Source organism: Engystomops pustulosus, chromosome 5, assembly GCF_040894005.1.
Source record: "Engystomops pustulosus chromosome 5, aEngPut4.maternal, whole genome shotgun sequence".
Lineage (NCBI taxonomy): Eukaryota > Metazoa > Chordata > Amphibia > Anura > Leptodactylidae > Engystomops > Engystomops pustulosus.
The window spans coordinates 114,658,965-114,672,226 of NC_092415.1; the positions used below are offsets into that span (position 1 = coordinate 114,658,965).

Consider the following 13,262-nt stretch of genomic DNA (forward strand, 5'->3'; position numbering starts at 1 on the left):
AGTTCCATCCTTTTGTTTCTGTTTAATTTGAATTTTTTAACATATTAATAAATGTTTTGGAATACAGAAAATTCAGTTGGGAGATGCTGAGTTTGTATTTTTGAGGATTGTTTATGCTTTCAAATTGAATTAATAAGGTCCTTAAGTCTACAATGTTTATGGATTAATTTACATGAGAAGGATAAACTTTGATCCAGGGAAACGTGCAGAAAAATAAAGTTCCAAATTGAAGATTTTTATTGAGAAATTATATATATAACTTTTTAAAATTTTCATTACATAGCATATTAATAAAAGATAACATGAAAAGCCTGTACTTGCTTGCATGTATTTAATATCATCACAGGATACGTGACTCACTTGGAGACCAATGCAGCTTTCAGGGCAATCACATTTCAGCATATCCACCCAGGAATATTAGTCTTATTTCATTTAATCAAGGAATCCTAACGACTAAGAATTCACTTCATTAAAGGCACTCAAAAATTCTGGCCAGCTGTTTTCTGACACATGGCTGAGGACAGGGTGAAGAAAGACAGGCAATTCAATCCACATCAGCTTTCTCTTGTGTTCCACATTATTCTGAAATATAATTACACTTTCAAAGGTTTATTTCTATAACTGTGAGTCACGTGATGCTTTCTCCGATCAGTTGTTGCTTTATTTCTTTTTTTTTTTAATAATAATAATTAGTATTATAATAAATAGATATATATGTGCCTGTGCTTGAGAAAGGCTTAGACCAGCTGAATCATTGCAGTATGTGGAATATAGAACACAGAATTTTCCACTTGACGTTTCATCTTCTAGTACTGCTTATTTTCTTTTTGTATATTTTGTAAGGACTTTTGAATCATCTCATCTTCGTGTGCACCTGTCTGTAAGTACCTCACATCTTTTGTAGTGCTGCCCAAACTTTTTTTTTTGTATGTGCCTGTGTATATATAAAAAGATATAAATATGTATATCAATAAAGGATCAGATATTTCTGAATAACTCTTACCTGGACCATATTAATTATCATACAAATCATTTGATCACCAAGGAGGAAGTAATAAGGTGTGCATCATCAATTAGTTCAGTCACATGATTAGGTAACAAAGTGAAATATTTTACACTATTCCATAAATTTCATTTTGAGTTAGAATACATATTGTGCAACTTACAAATGGTTAAAAATATAACAGGTATATCATTTAATTCATAAATTAAATAACCTACCCACACCAGCAACATCATGTACGCTGGTATGGGTATAGCCATTTTTAACTTTTTGCGCCCGCAATTCCATCACCACTCCTCCACAGGAAATTGCACCCAAATGTCTGAATCACCACTTTTATGCCATTTACATCACATCAAAAATTTTATAAAATGGGATTAAAAGGTTGCACAATCCTCAAAATGGTACCAATGAAAATGTCAGCTTGGGATATCCTCTCTGTATAAATCTTTTCTTCATCTATAAAGTTCTCTCATGTTTTATCACAGGTTCAGTGACTATGCGGTCAACCCATTGAAATTGAGATAAATTTTTTTACAGATTATGGGTGGGCACTGTTGAAAAGTAAAAGACTATTCCTATTTGTCTCTTTTCTGTAAATATTGGAAAACAAAGAACCGTCATCTTTTTTCACTATTCTGGTATCTAGGAAACTTGCTTCCTTTTGGTTATATGTTATAGTGAATTTTAGTTCTCTCCATATTGAATTTAAATAATTTAGGATATATCCGCCACGGAGCGTGAAGGGGTTAAATTGTGACAAATAGGACTTAAATTGTACGTTCAGCAGTTGTATGATTGAAGTCACGGAGCTCGTGACAGATCACATGACATAACCACATGAGTATGACATGGATGATGGATGACGTGTTGTTCAGCCTACCGGAATTGACGTACACATATTGGACACAGAATACCTTAAAAACCAGTGCATGCTAAACAGACACTAGCTGATGTAGTGTTTTCTGCGTGTTATTTTGTTGTAAATGCTTTACAAATAAAAGAAGAGATTTCTTTTCACTAACCTCGAAGTGCCAGGATTCCTTTTTTTCATCTCCTACACTAGGTTGGTCATAAAAATGTTAGCATAGGTAGGTGCCATATTAACACCGATTGCAGTGCCGCTGCAATGTAAATAAAAATCATCTCCATACAGAAAATATTTGTTATTCAAAACCAGAGCTAACCATGAAAGGATAAACTGAAACCCACTTGGCAGATCCTTCAAGTTTCTATGCTACTGGTTTTATAATAATAATAATAATTATTATTATTCTTTATTTATATAATGCACACAGATTACGCAGCGCTGCACAAAGCATGACAAATCCTTGCTAATGCCCTATATATGTAAATAGTGACTACATACCTTTGGGAAGTCATTAAACTTGAATACAGGAGAGATCCTTAGGGATTTCTAGGGTTTACCCACTGTGTATGTGCCCGATTGAACTCCAGCCAGGAACTAACTCTGAGTAACAGTGACAATTTAGAAGTCTTACGGCGTAAGACTATTTCATATTATTATCCCATTATTGGTCAATGTCTCCGGCTCATGTTTGTTATAAGGCTTAGGTCTGGTTTATTAGACGATTGTGATCTCTGCCTACTCTCATTAAAGGGGTTTTCTCACGAAAGAAAATTCTCAAATATCAATCCCCTAGTGATGTTAACAGAATAAAGATAATTGCTGTTTAAGTTCCTATCACTCAGTGATGGTTAGTGCAAAATTCAAGGATGTGGGCGGGGTTACTCTAAGCAGACACACTGGGGTGATCTACTAAGGGCCTGAATCGCCTTTTTCCGTTGGGTTTCTCGAAAATGACTGGTTTGCGCCATATTGCCCCGGGTTTTTGCCGCACACGATCAGATTGTGGCGCATCAGTGCCGGAATGCATGCAACGGAAATCGAGGGGCGAAATTTCGAGGGGCGAAAAACTGCGAAATTTAAAAAAAAAATGTGTTGCCTGCACCCTTACGCACTTACCTGCACCCACGATAGGATGGTGAACTTCAGTGAACTCCGGCTGACTTCAGCGCAGCAGCGACACCTGGTAGACATCAGGCGCACTACCTTAGTGAATCGCCGGAAGACCTGCATCCTCAACGGAAAACGCGCCGCTGGATCGCGACAGGAACAGGTAAGTAAATGTGCCCCACTATGATCCATCTAGTTCTGTGAGCTCTTTTTTGGGTGAATTTTGAGACTTTTGGCAGCTCTTTTTTGCACCTTACTCTTTTTACTTGTGATACATGTTCAGTTTTAACTATCCTGGCAGGCAAAAATGTTGTTTTCTTTTTGAGACTTTTTGTTGCAAATGTCTCAGATCCACATGGACACAAGCCATGTGAGGGGGTTATATGCAGGAGTGGACACTACTGTAAATTTTGGATTTGTGGCTGACGGCATATGAGGTTGCCCTATGTTAAGGTTGCTGTCACACATTGCATTTTGGTTGCATTTTGAAACACATTACAACAGCTGAGGAGAGGTTATGTGCCTGATTACATTACTGTTAACATTTTCATTTACAAAATGCATAGTAAACACTATGTTAATGTATGTGTTAACTTCATGTTTACTTTGTGTTTTGTAAATGCAAATGTTAACAGTAATCACATCTACTCAGCTGTTGTAATGTGTTTTAAAACACAACCAAAATGTGTGTGTCGCTGGTGTACCCGTGCCTGCTTCAGTCCCCGCTCCCCCAGGTCGGTACTTACCTCTCCTGGCTCCTGATGGCTCCATCGCGGTCCCGTCCAGGCCGTAGGTCTGCTTCCTGACTAGACTGCATGCTCCCGCTGCTAGGGCACGCGCCGGCACTCCAAAAATTTAAAGGGCCAGAGTCCTCCTAATTGGCGCTGGCATTCCCGGGTCTGCTATATAGCCCAGTCGCTCCCAGCACCCCCTGCTGGATCTTCAGGTCATTCTGCTGAAGAGAAAGCCCTTCATGTCTTCTGAGCATTTCCGAACGCCTCCGTATTCGTGTGAGTTTCCAGACGCCTCCGTGTTTCCTTGTTCCTGTGGTGTTCCTGTAGCGGTCCTGTACTCCTGTGGCAGTTCTGTGCTCCTGTGGTGGCCCTGTGTTCCTGTGGCGGTCCTGTGTTTGTCCTGTGTTCCTGTGGCGTTCCTGTGTTCCTGTAGCGGTCCTGTACTCCTGTGGTGGTTCTGTGTTCCTGTTGCGGTCCTGTGTTTGTCCTGTGTTCCTGTGGCAGTCCTGTACTCCTGTGGCGGTTCTGTACTCCTGTTGCAGCTCTGTACTCCTGTGGAGGTCCTGTGTTCCTGTGGCGGTCCAGTATCCCAGTGACCATCCTGAGGTCCTGCCATCCCGAGGTCCTGCTACCCCAAGGTCCTGCCATCCCGTGGTCCTGCCTTCCCGTGGTCGTGCCTTCCCGTGGTTCTGCCTACCCTGGGTCCCTACCTTGGCTGCCACCGCAGGCCTAGTCACACCTGTGGAGCGACCTGGTGGCTCCCTGCCGCAGCAAGATAATTCGGCTTTGCTGCGTGCTCTGCGGACTCCACAGACTTTTGCCTCAAGAGACTATCCTACACCCCAGTGCATGACAGTGTGACCTCACCCTTAGAAGTAACCAATAAATTAAAAAAACTGTAAATGCAAAAATTTATAAATGTTTCAAAAAACTAGTTACTATGCAAAATTTTAAACATTTAAATCATGTGAAATAATTCCAATTTACATGTTAAAACAGGTCCTTGACCATGCAAAAATATGCAAAAAATATAAGCAAAAAAAGTGATACATCAGTGAAAAGTCTCACTGAACATCTGGAAAATAAAGAAACGGCACACTGCACAAGGTGCAGACCAAGCCATACTTGAAAAACAACTGCAGTGCTGCAGTGAAAAGTCACAAAAACGACAAAATGAGACAATTTGACTAGCAGAAATAAAGATAATTGTCTCTCATAGAAAGAGAGATGAGACAGATCAGAGATGATGAGATCCTTGAGATGGCTACTACACACAATGGGGCTCATTTACTAAGGGTCCGAATCGCGCCCTTTCGTCGGGTGTCCTGACGATTTCTGATTTGCCCTGAATTGCCCCGGGATTTTGGCGATTGCAATCACGCAACAGAAATAGGGGCCATCGGATAACCCGACAGATTCGGAACAGCCGCAGAATTTAAAAAAGAATTTGTGTCGCAAGATCAGACTTACATGCACCGGGAAGAAGCAGGTGAACTCCGGCGGACCACGGCGCAGCAGCCACACCTGGTGGAATTGGGCACATGGACCCTAGTGAATCCCCGCAGACCCGAATCCACGTCGGAGAATGGGCCGCTGGATCGCGACTGGACTGGGTAAGTAAATGTGCCCCAATGACACAGTCAGCTCTCCTACATCTCTGGTATTCCACAACACACTAGATCTGCTGTACCTACCAGTTGTCCTTCCCCAGATAAAGAACTTATCTGTGTGTAGCTTGCAGTTCTCCTCATGCTTCTGGTAGGAACTCAGTGTCTGGCAGTGTGAGCTCCCTCCTGGACTGCAGGGGGGTGGGGTTAGAGATCTTCAGATCTTCAGTGTCATCACTGAAACACCCATCAATCAGCAAGTTAAGCCCTATAAATAAGAGAAATATTAATGCCTTTTTCTTCACCTTTTACCACTGACTATTTAATTTAAATGTAAAAATAACCAACAACTTTACTTAATAAAAATGGTGTTGAAATATAAACATGTAAATGGACATAATTCTAAACTTTAAAATTAGGATTTCAATGTGAAAAGATAAAATCAAGAAATACTTCTAATGAAAAATAGTTATATATATATATATCAAAATCAGTGCAATAAATAACTCAACCTTTGCTTGACCCCCCCGTGACTCTTAATTTCTTTTATGTACATACTTCCATCACTAACCATTACTAAACATTAACCAGTAATCATTGTGAGTGTTAGTTTTCAAACACAATGCCCAATAATACACTCTTGTAATAAAAAGATTCATTGCTTTCATCTTCATCACTGACATTTTCCCAACAGTTATGCAATAGTTATCCTTTCAGTCAAAGTATTTTATAGTTCATATATTCAACATTCCATGATTAGTGATAAGCGGACCCAAACTGCAAAGCTTGGGTCTGTACCAAATTCAACAAGTTCGGCACCTAAGGACGCAGAGATCTAACAGGCACTTCTGTTCAGGATCTGGGTCCATGTACGGGAAAAAGTGCCAAGCAGCTTAATCGACTGCTGACACACTTAGGCATAGAGAGGAGGCTGCTGTTATACTGCTGCTGTTAAATGAATATCTGAAATAATTGCCCTTTTTAAGGCACTCTGAAGAATCGAATTAGGCAATTCATAGACTGCTACAGTGCAGGAATATTCTTACTGCTTATAGTACCACAATACTTGGAAAGACGAGACAGGAATATTGGCATATATTACTGCATCAACCAGGAAGATCTTACATTTTGTGTCTTGGTATAGTTTTGAGCTGCAGAAAACATTGGTTAACAATGAATACCACATAGTAAAACCTAGATCGTAAAGGTGCTTCTGTCATTGAATAGCTCCAGTAATACCTAGATCATAAAAGGAAATGTTGTCAGTGAATAGTGCACAGTAATACCTAGATCATAAAGGCAATGTTTTCAGTAAACAGCACAGAATAATACCTAGATCATAAACATGTTCCATCATACCTTTATCATAAAGGTGCTGTAGTCAGTGAATAGCATGAAGTAATGCCTGGATCCAAAAATTGCTATGTGTCAGTGAATATAACGCAGCAATACCTAAATTGCAAAGGTGCTGTTGTTAGTTAATAGCGCACATTAATAGCTAGATGTGTTGTAACTATATAGTTTGGTATTGAAGGTCTTTTAAAATGAGAAAAGCAGGTATTTAGGGACAGGGATGTGCTGCCGGTTCCACTACCCTCCAAGTCACAAGGACACCTGTCTCCCTGCAAAGGGTGGATGTGAAGCCTCCACCATTGCTATCACCACCAGCAGCACTACTGTCACCCAGCCTGTCCACACCATCCATTCAGCTCCCCATTGCCAAAATAATCAAGAGAAAGCATATACTTGTCTCATCACATGTACAAGTTCTGGTCTCAAATCGGAGCATTTTTCAAATTGCTCCCATTAAGGCTGGTGGACATGGGCAGCTTTAAAAATCTGATGGCCGTTGCTGTCCCACAGAATGAGGTTTCTATCCGCCACTACTATTCCCGGCAGGCAGACCCTGTCCTGAACCAACAGGTTGTGGACAAAATAAGATGTGCACCGCACAATGCTTTTAGTACAAAGGTGCACCTCACAACTAAAACATGGCCTAGTAAACATGGGCAAGGAGATTACATATACTTGCCTACTGGGTTAATGTAGTGGTGGCTGATCCCAAGTAAGGAGGCACTTATGCTCACATTCTGGTCCCACTCAAAATTGCCATACATCCAGTTGATTCCCCCTCTCCCTCCACTTCAACTCTCCTGCTTCCTTACCCACTCATTGTAGCAGCTTTGTCCCATGTATTGGCGCTTGTACCGAGTTGACACTTGTCACATGTATTGTGATTGTGCTCATCTTGGTGGTGAATATGTTCCTCGTCAACTTTACAGACCCACTGGAGCTGAGGCTTAACAAGTGTGCCATGTATTCACATTTTTGTTTTTCACACCATGCTGCTTGTCTATTTGGACCCACCGTCTTATATGTTATGTACTAACTATGTGGATTTACATGTGCTGTAAAGGGTTTGTGAAATTTTGAAATTCCAGATCAAGAATGCTCAGGTGAGTCAACGTAGTGACCTGTAGCACTGTACCACCAATGTCTGAGCCTCCGTGAGGGACATTTGTTCAGTGCTATACAACTTCCAATTTGCAACCAGTATGTTGAAATTGTCATCTCTACCATCCCCATCCTTTCGCCATTTTTCACTGTTTGTAAAAACTTTTCAGGCCATGGCAGAGTAATGGTGGCAGCTGAGGAAGAAGAGGCAGTCCACACAAGGCTGGAAGAGTGGGTTCCTGGAATAGCCAGCCAGGTAAAAGTTTTAGAGCAGTAGCATGAAAGGGAAGAGGAGGAATAAGGTAACACTCAGACCAGCTCACATGTGTTACTTGAGCATGACTGAGGAGGAGGAGGAGGAGGAGACACCTCCCAATGTGGGTAGCTTGCAGCTCACCAGCCTGGCCCTCAAGAGCCTTAATGCACTAGAGTGCCTACGCACTGATACCCGAGTTTCTTGGATACCCAATAGTGCTGAATACAGTGTGGACACCCTGCTGGATCCACACTCCAAGGATAGCATAGAATCTTTTAACCCAATACTAAGGTGGGAAACTAAAATGAGGTATTACACTTGTGTACTTTGGCGTAGGCACTACTGCCGGAATTCCCAGCCAACATTAAGAGCATAAAGAGGAGGAGGAAATCGACAACCCAACAGGACCATGTAGTAACAGGAGGCAGAATGTAACTCACATGGTGGAGTATTCCTCATTGCATTACTTGGAGGTAAAAATAGCCATGTGGCCAGAGCTTGCACTCTATGCATAGCAGGTGGTGCCCTGCATCTATTGTGCTGTCAGAGTGTGTGTAAAAATTCATAGATGGTGTCTTCATCGACCACAGGATCAAAGGCACCATCATGGAGCTAAATTTGGGATTGCAGTCCAGGGCCCAGTCACTAGATAGCCCCTACATGGGCTGTTGCCATCCAAAACCCAATGCTCAAAATTTCTAAAAGTCTGTGCTGAGCTACCTATCTATTGGGGGAAGTATGGGCTGGGCTACCTATCACTAAGGGGGGCAGAGTGTGCTGGGCTACATCTCTACCAGGGGGAAGAATGTGCTACACTTTCTATCTACTAAGTTGCATAGTGTGCTGGACTGCCTACCTACAGGGGGGCAGAGTGTCCTGTCCTACCTATCTACTCATGCTGGGCTTCTAATCTACTTGGGCATTGTGTGCTGGGCTACCTATCTGCTGGGGGCAGAGTGTGCTGGGCTATCTTTCTACTGGGGTGCAAAGTTTGCTTGGCTACCTATCTACGGGGGTAGACAGACTGTGCTAGGCTTCTTATCTACTGAGCGGAAAAGTTTTCTTGGCTACTTATCTACTGGGGAGTAGAATGGGCTACTCATCTAAGGGGGGCAGTGTGTGCTGGGCTACTTTTCTACTGGGGGAAGAGTGTACAGGGCTACCCATCTACACTAATGCAGGGTGTGCTGAGTTACTCATCTACTGGGAGCAAAGTGAACTGGGCTACCTACCTATTGGGGGTGGTTAATGCTGGGCTACCTATCTACTGTAAGGGATAGAGTGTGCTGAGATACATCTATACTGGGGGGATAGAGTGTACTTGGCTACGTATCTGCTGGGCTACCCATCCACTGCGTGCTGAGATATCTGTCTATTGGGGGGGGGGAGAGTGTGCTGGGCTAATAATCTACTGGGAAAGAGTGTGCTGGGCTAACAATATACTGTGGGCCGAGTTTGCTGGGTTGCTCATCTAGTGGGGAAGTGTGTGCTGGGGTACCTATTTACTCGGGAAGAGTGTGCTGGGCTACCTATCTACTGGGGGCAGAGTTTGCAGGGCTATTAATCTACTGAAATAGTGTGCACGGGGACACCTATCTACTGGGGAGCAGATTGTGCCGGGCTACCTATCTATCCAGGGCAGAGTGTGCTGGGGTACTTTTCTACCTAGGGGGGGCAGAGTGTACTTGGATACTTAGCAACTGGGGGGAAGAGCATACTGGGTTACTCATCTACTGGAGGGCAGTTTGTGTTGGGCTATCTATCAACTACTAGTGGCAGAGTATGCTATGCTACCTATATACTGAGAGGCAGTGTTCTGGGCTACTGATTTACTTGTGGAACAGTGTGCTATGATAGCTATCTACAAAGGGGCAGAGTGTGCTGGGCTTACTATATACTGGGGCAAAATGGGGGCAGAGTGTGCTGGGCTGTGTATCTAATAAAGGGACAGAGTGTGCTGGGATACCTCTCAACTTGGGGGACAGACTCTGCTAGGCTACCCATCTACTGGGGACAGCTTGTGCCAGGATAATTATCTACTGGGGGAAGAGTGTGCTGGGCTACTCATCTACTAGGGGTCAACTGTGCTGGGTTACCTATATGCAGGGGGCAAAGAGTACTGGGCTTCTCATCTACTGGGGCAGTGTGTGCTCTGTTATCTACCTACTGGTGCTGGTCTACCTTTCTACTGGGGGGCAGTGTTTGCTGGGCTATCTATCTACTGGGAAGAGCGTGTGATTGGATAATTATCTACATGTGGGAAAAGTGTGCTATCTACCGGGCCACATGTGGTGGGCTTCTTATCTTCTGGAGGGGCATAGTGTGCTGGGCTACCTATATACTTGGGAGCAGTGTGTGATGGGCTATGTATCAATTGGGGGGAGAGTGCAGTGCTACGTATCTACTGGGGGGTTAAGTGTGCTGGGCTACCTATCTACTGGTGGGGCAATTTGTGCTGGTCTACCTATTTACTGGGATGTAGAGTGCGCAGGGCTACTCATCTACTGATGCATTGTGGGCTGAACTGCTTATCTACTGTGGGCAGGTTATGTTCTTCTACCTTACTACTGGTGGGCAGAGTGTGCTGGGCTACCTATCTACTGGGCTAGGACAGAGTGTTTTTGGCTACTTATCTACTGCAGGGAAGAGTGTGTTGCTCTACCTATCTCCTGGGGGCAGATTGTTCTAGGCTACTCTTATAGTGGAGGTCAGTGGGTGCTAGGCTAGCAATCTACTGGGGGCATGTGTGCTGGGCTACCTATCTATTGGACCAATTTGACATGCTTTGTGCAGCGCTGCGTAATCTGCGTGCACTATATAAATAAAGAATTATTATTATTTATCTATTGGGGGGAGAGTGCTGTGCTATATATTTACTTGGGGGCTGAGTGTGCTGGGCTACCTATCTACTGGCAGGCAATTGGTGCTGGGCTACGTATTTACTGGGATGTAGAGTATGCAGGATTACTCATCTACAGAGACAGTGTTGGCTGAACTACCTATCTACTGGGGTCAGGGCGTGTTCGGCTACCTGTGTACTGGGGGGCAGAGTGTTATGGGCTACCTATCTACTGGGCTGGGACAGAAGATTATTGGCTACTTATCTACTGCAGGGAAGAGTGTTCTAGGCTACTCATCTACTGGGGGGCATTGGGTGCTAGGCTACTCATTTACTGGGGATTATTGTGTGCTGGGCTACCTATCTACTGGGGGTAGAGTGTGCTGGTCTATCTTTCTACTGGGGACAGAGGGTGCTAAGCTACTCATTTACTAGGGGTAAGTGTGTGCTGCGCTACCTATTTACTGAGGAAAAAGTGTGCTGGACTACCTATCTACTGAGGGCAGAGTATGCCGGGCTATGGATCTACTGGTGTAGATTGCTGTGCTACCTATCTACTTGGGGGCAGAGTGTGCTTGGCTAATTATCTACTTGTGGGGTAGAGTGTGCTAGGTGACATAGTTTTGGGGGGGATTGTGTGTGCTGGATACTTGTCTACTGGGAGCAGTTTGTGCTGAGTGTGTTCAGGGACACTTGTCAACTGGGGGTTAGTGTTTGTTGGGCTACCTATCTACTGGTGAGCAGTGTGTTCTGGGGCTACAACTACTAGGTGGTCGGTTTGGGTTGGACTACCTATCTACTGCTGGCATGTGCGGAGGCTTATTATTCATGGGGGCATTTGCGGGTGCTACCAAACTACTGAGTGGCATGTACAGGGGCTACATACAGCATATATTGTATATGCTGTGTTAATGTATTTTGTGCTTTGTTATTGTGCTTTTATATTTGAACACACCCTTAATTAATGAATTGAGAGGGATGTATGTACAGTATAACTAATTGTGGGTGCTGTATTTGCCATAATTAATTACTGGGAACTACATATAGGAGAATGATTTTATGAAGCACCTATATGCAATGTGGCATAATAGTATAAGATGGGAAACTACAGTAAAGTGTGAGGGGTGGAACCAAAAATCTTGTCAGGGACCCCTAATTCCTACTAGCATCCCTGAGAGGATTTGTCTATCTACAGCCAACGTGGACAAGCTAACGTTCACTAAGGTAAACCAGGCTTGGATCCTATGCAACTTTGTTTTGCCAGTCTATGAATGAGTTTCACCTTTCCAGAATTTCAAACTTAAAAATTTTTAAATCCAAATTCCTGGAAATTGGACTTAAAATTTTTCAATGCCGCATTGCCTTCAGCTTAAAATCTTTCATTCCCCCTTGATAGAAAATTCAACTTTCAAATTTTTCAATTCTGCATTCCCCAAATTTGAACTTGAAACTTTGATTTTCCACTTTGCCAAAACTTTAATTTGAAAATTTGACAATCTGTATTCCCGGATCTGTTACTTGAAATTTTGACTTATATTCATATTGCCTGAATTTTAACTCAAAATTTTCATAATGTGTATTCCCACACATTAAATTTTGAACGTCCATATTATCACAACATTATTTAATTTCATGATTCATTCTTATTACAAAATTAAAATAATTTACATACAACAAATAAAGAGACTCAATAATCAACAATAATAATCCTTATTCATATTTCGTAGTGCGTTACAAATCAATAATCATGATAAAACCACTTTAAATATTTATCAATTATCATTTTCAAAATTACTGCACTTTTTACTTTCCATCCCTTATCCTCCCTGGCTGAATGGAAGTAAAAAAAAAGGAAAAAAATAACTTCCTATTTGGTAGCAGAGTTATTAGTGAGGAACTAATATTTCTTATATACCGTAGTTTAGGTTAATTCAATATACCCATATCCATAACTAACTATAGGGGCTTTATCCATAATTCATTTTCTCATAAACAATAACCTTACAGTTATAAGAATCTTGACAATAATATTTCTCTGGCATTTTGTACCTGCCAGCCCCAGTGCACTATTTTTAAACTATTTTAGTAACAGTCATCAATTCCCTATATATAGCTTGCCAAAAGTCATCATATGTTGGACAATTCCACAACATGTGCAGAAAACTCGCCTCACCATCCCACACCTATTGCACTTATAGTGGGAACTGAAAGTATTCGGAGCAGATTCAGAGTATTTTCACTCTTTGTTTCACTGCAGCCAATTGGTGAGGTCAAAAAAGTTCTTTTTTTTGCTTATTAAAGTATATTGTTCACCTCATCTTGACAGAAAAAGAAATGGAAATGTAAATAATGAGAATTCATATGAGAATGCTGTAGCTACACTGATGCAGG

At 42.3% G+C, this 13,262-nt stretch overlaps 1 long non-coding RNA gene across 2 annotated transcripts in view; it reads right to left on the reverse strand.

Moving 5' to 3' along the window:
- Positions 1-290: 290 nt before the first annotated feature.
- The window catches only part of LOC140134174 (uncharacterized), a 91,291-nt gene continuing 78,319 nt past the window's right edge, over positions 291-13,262 (reverse strand). The window contains exons 1-3 of one of the 2 annotated variants that reach the window (XR_011856094.1): positions 6,448-6,538; positions 5,410-5,590; positions 291-934 (exon numbers count right to left, since the gene is read on the reverse strand). This is a non-coding gene — a long non-coding RNA (uncharacterized lncRNA). Of the gene's footprint in view, positions 935-5,409; positions 5,591-6,447; positions 6,539-13,262 lie in introns of those variants that run through there. The other variant, XR_011856095.1, reaches the window with a different exon arrangement.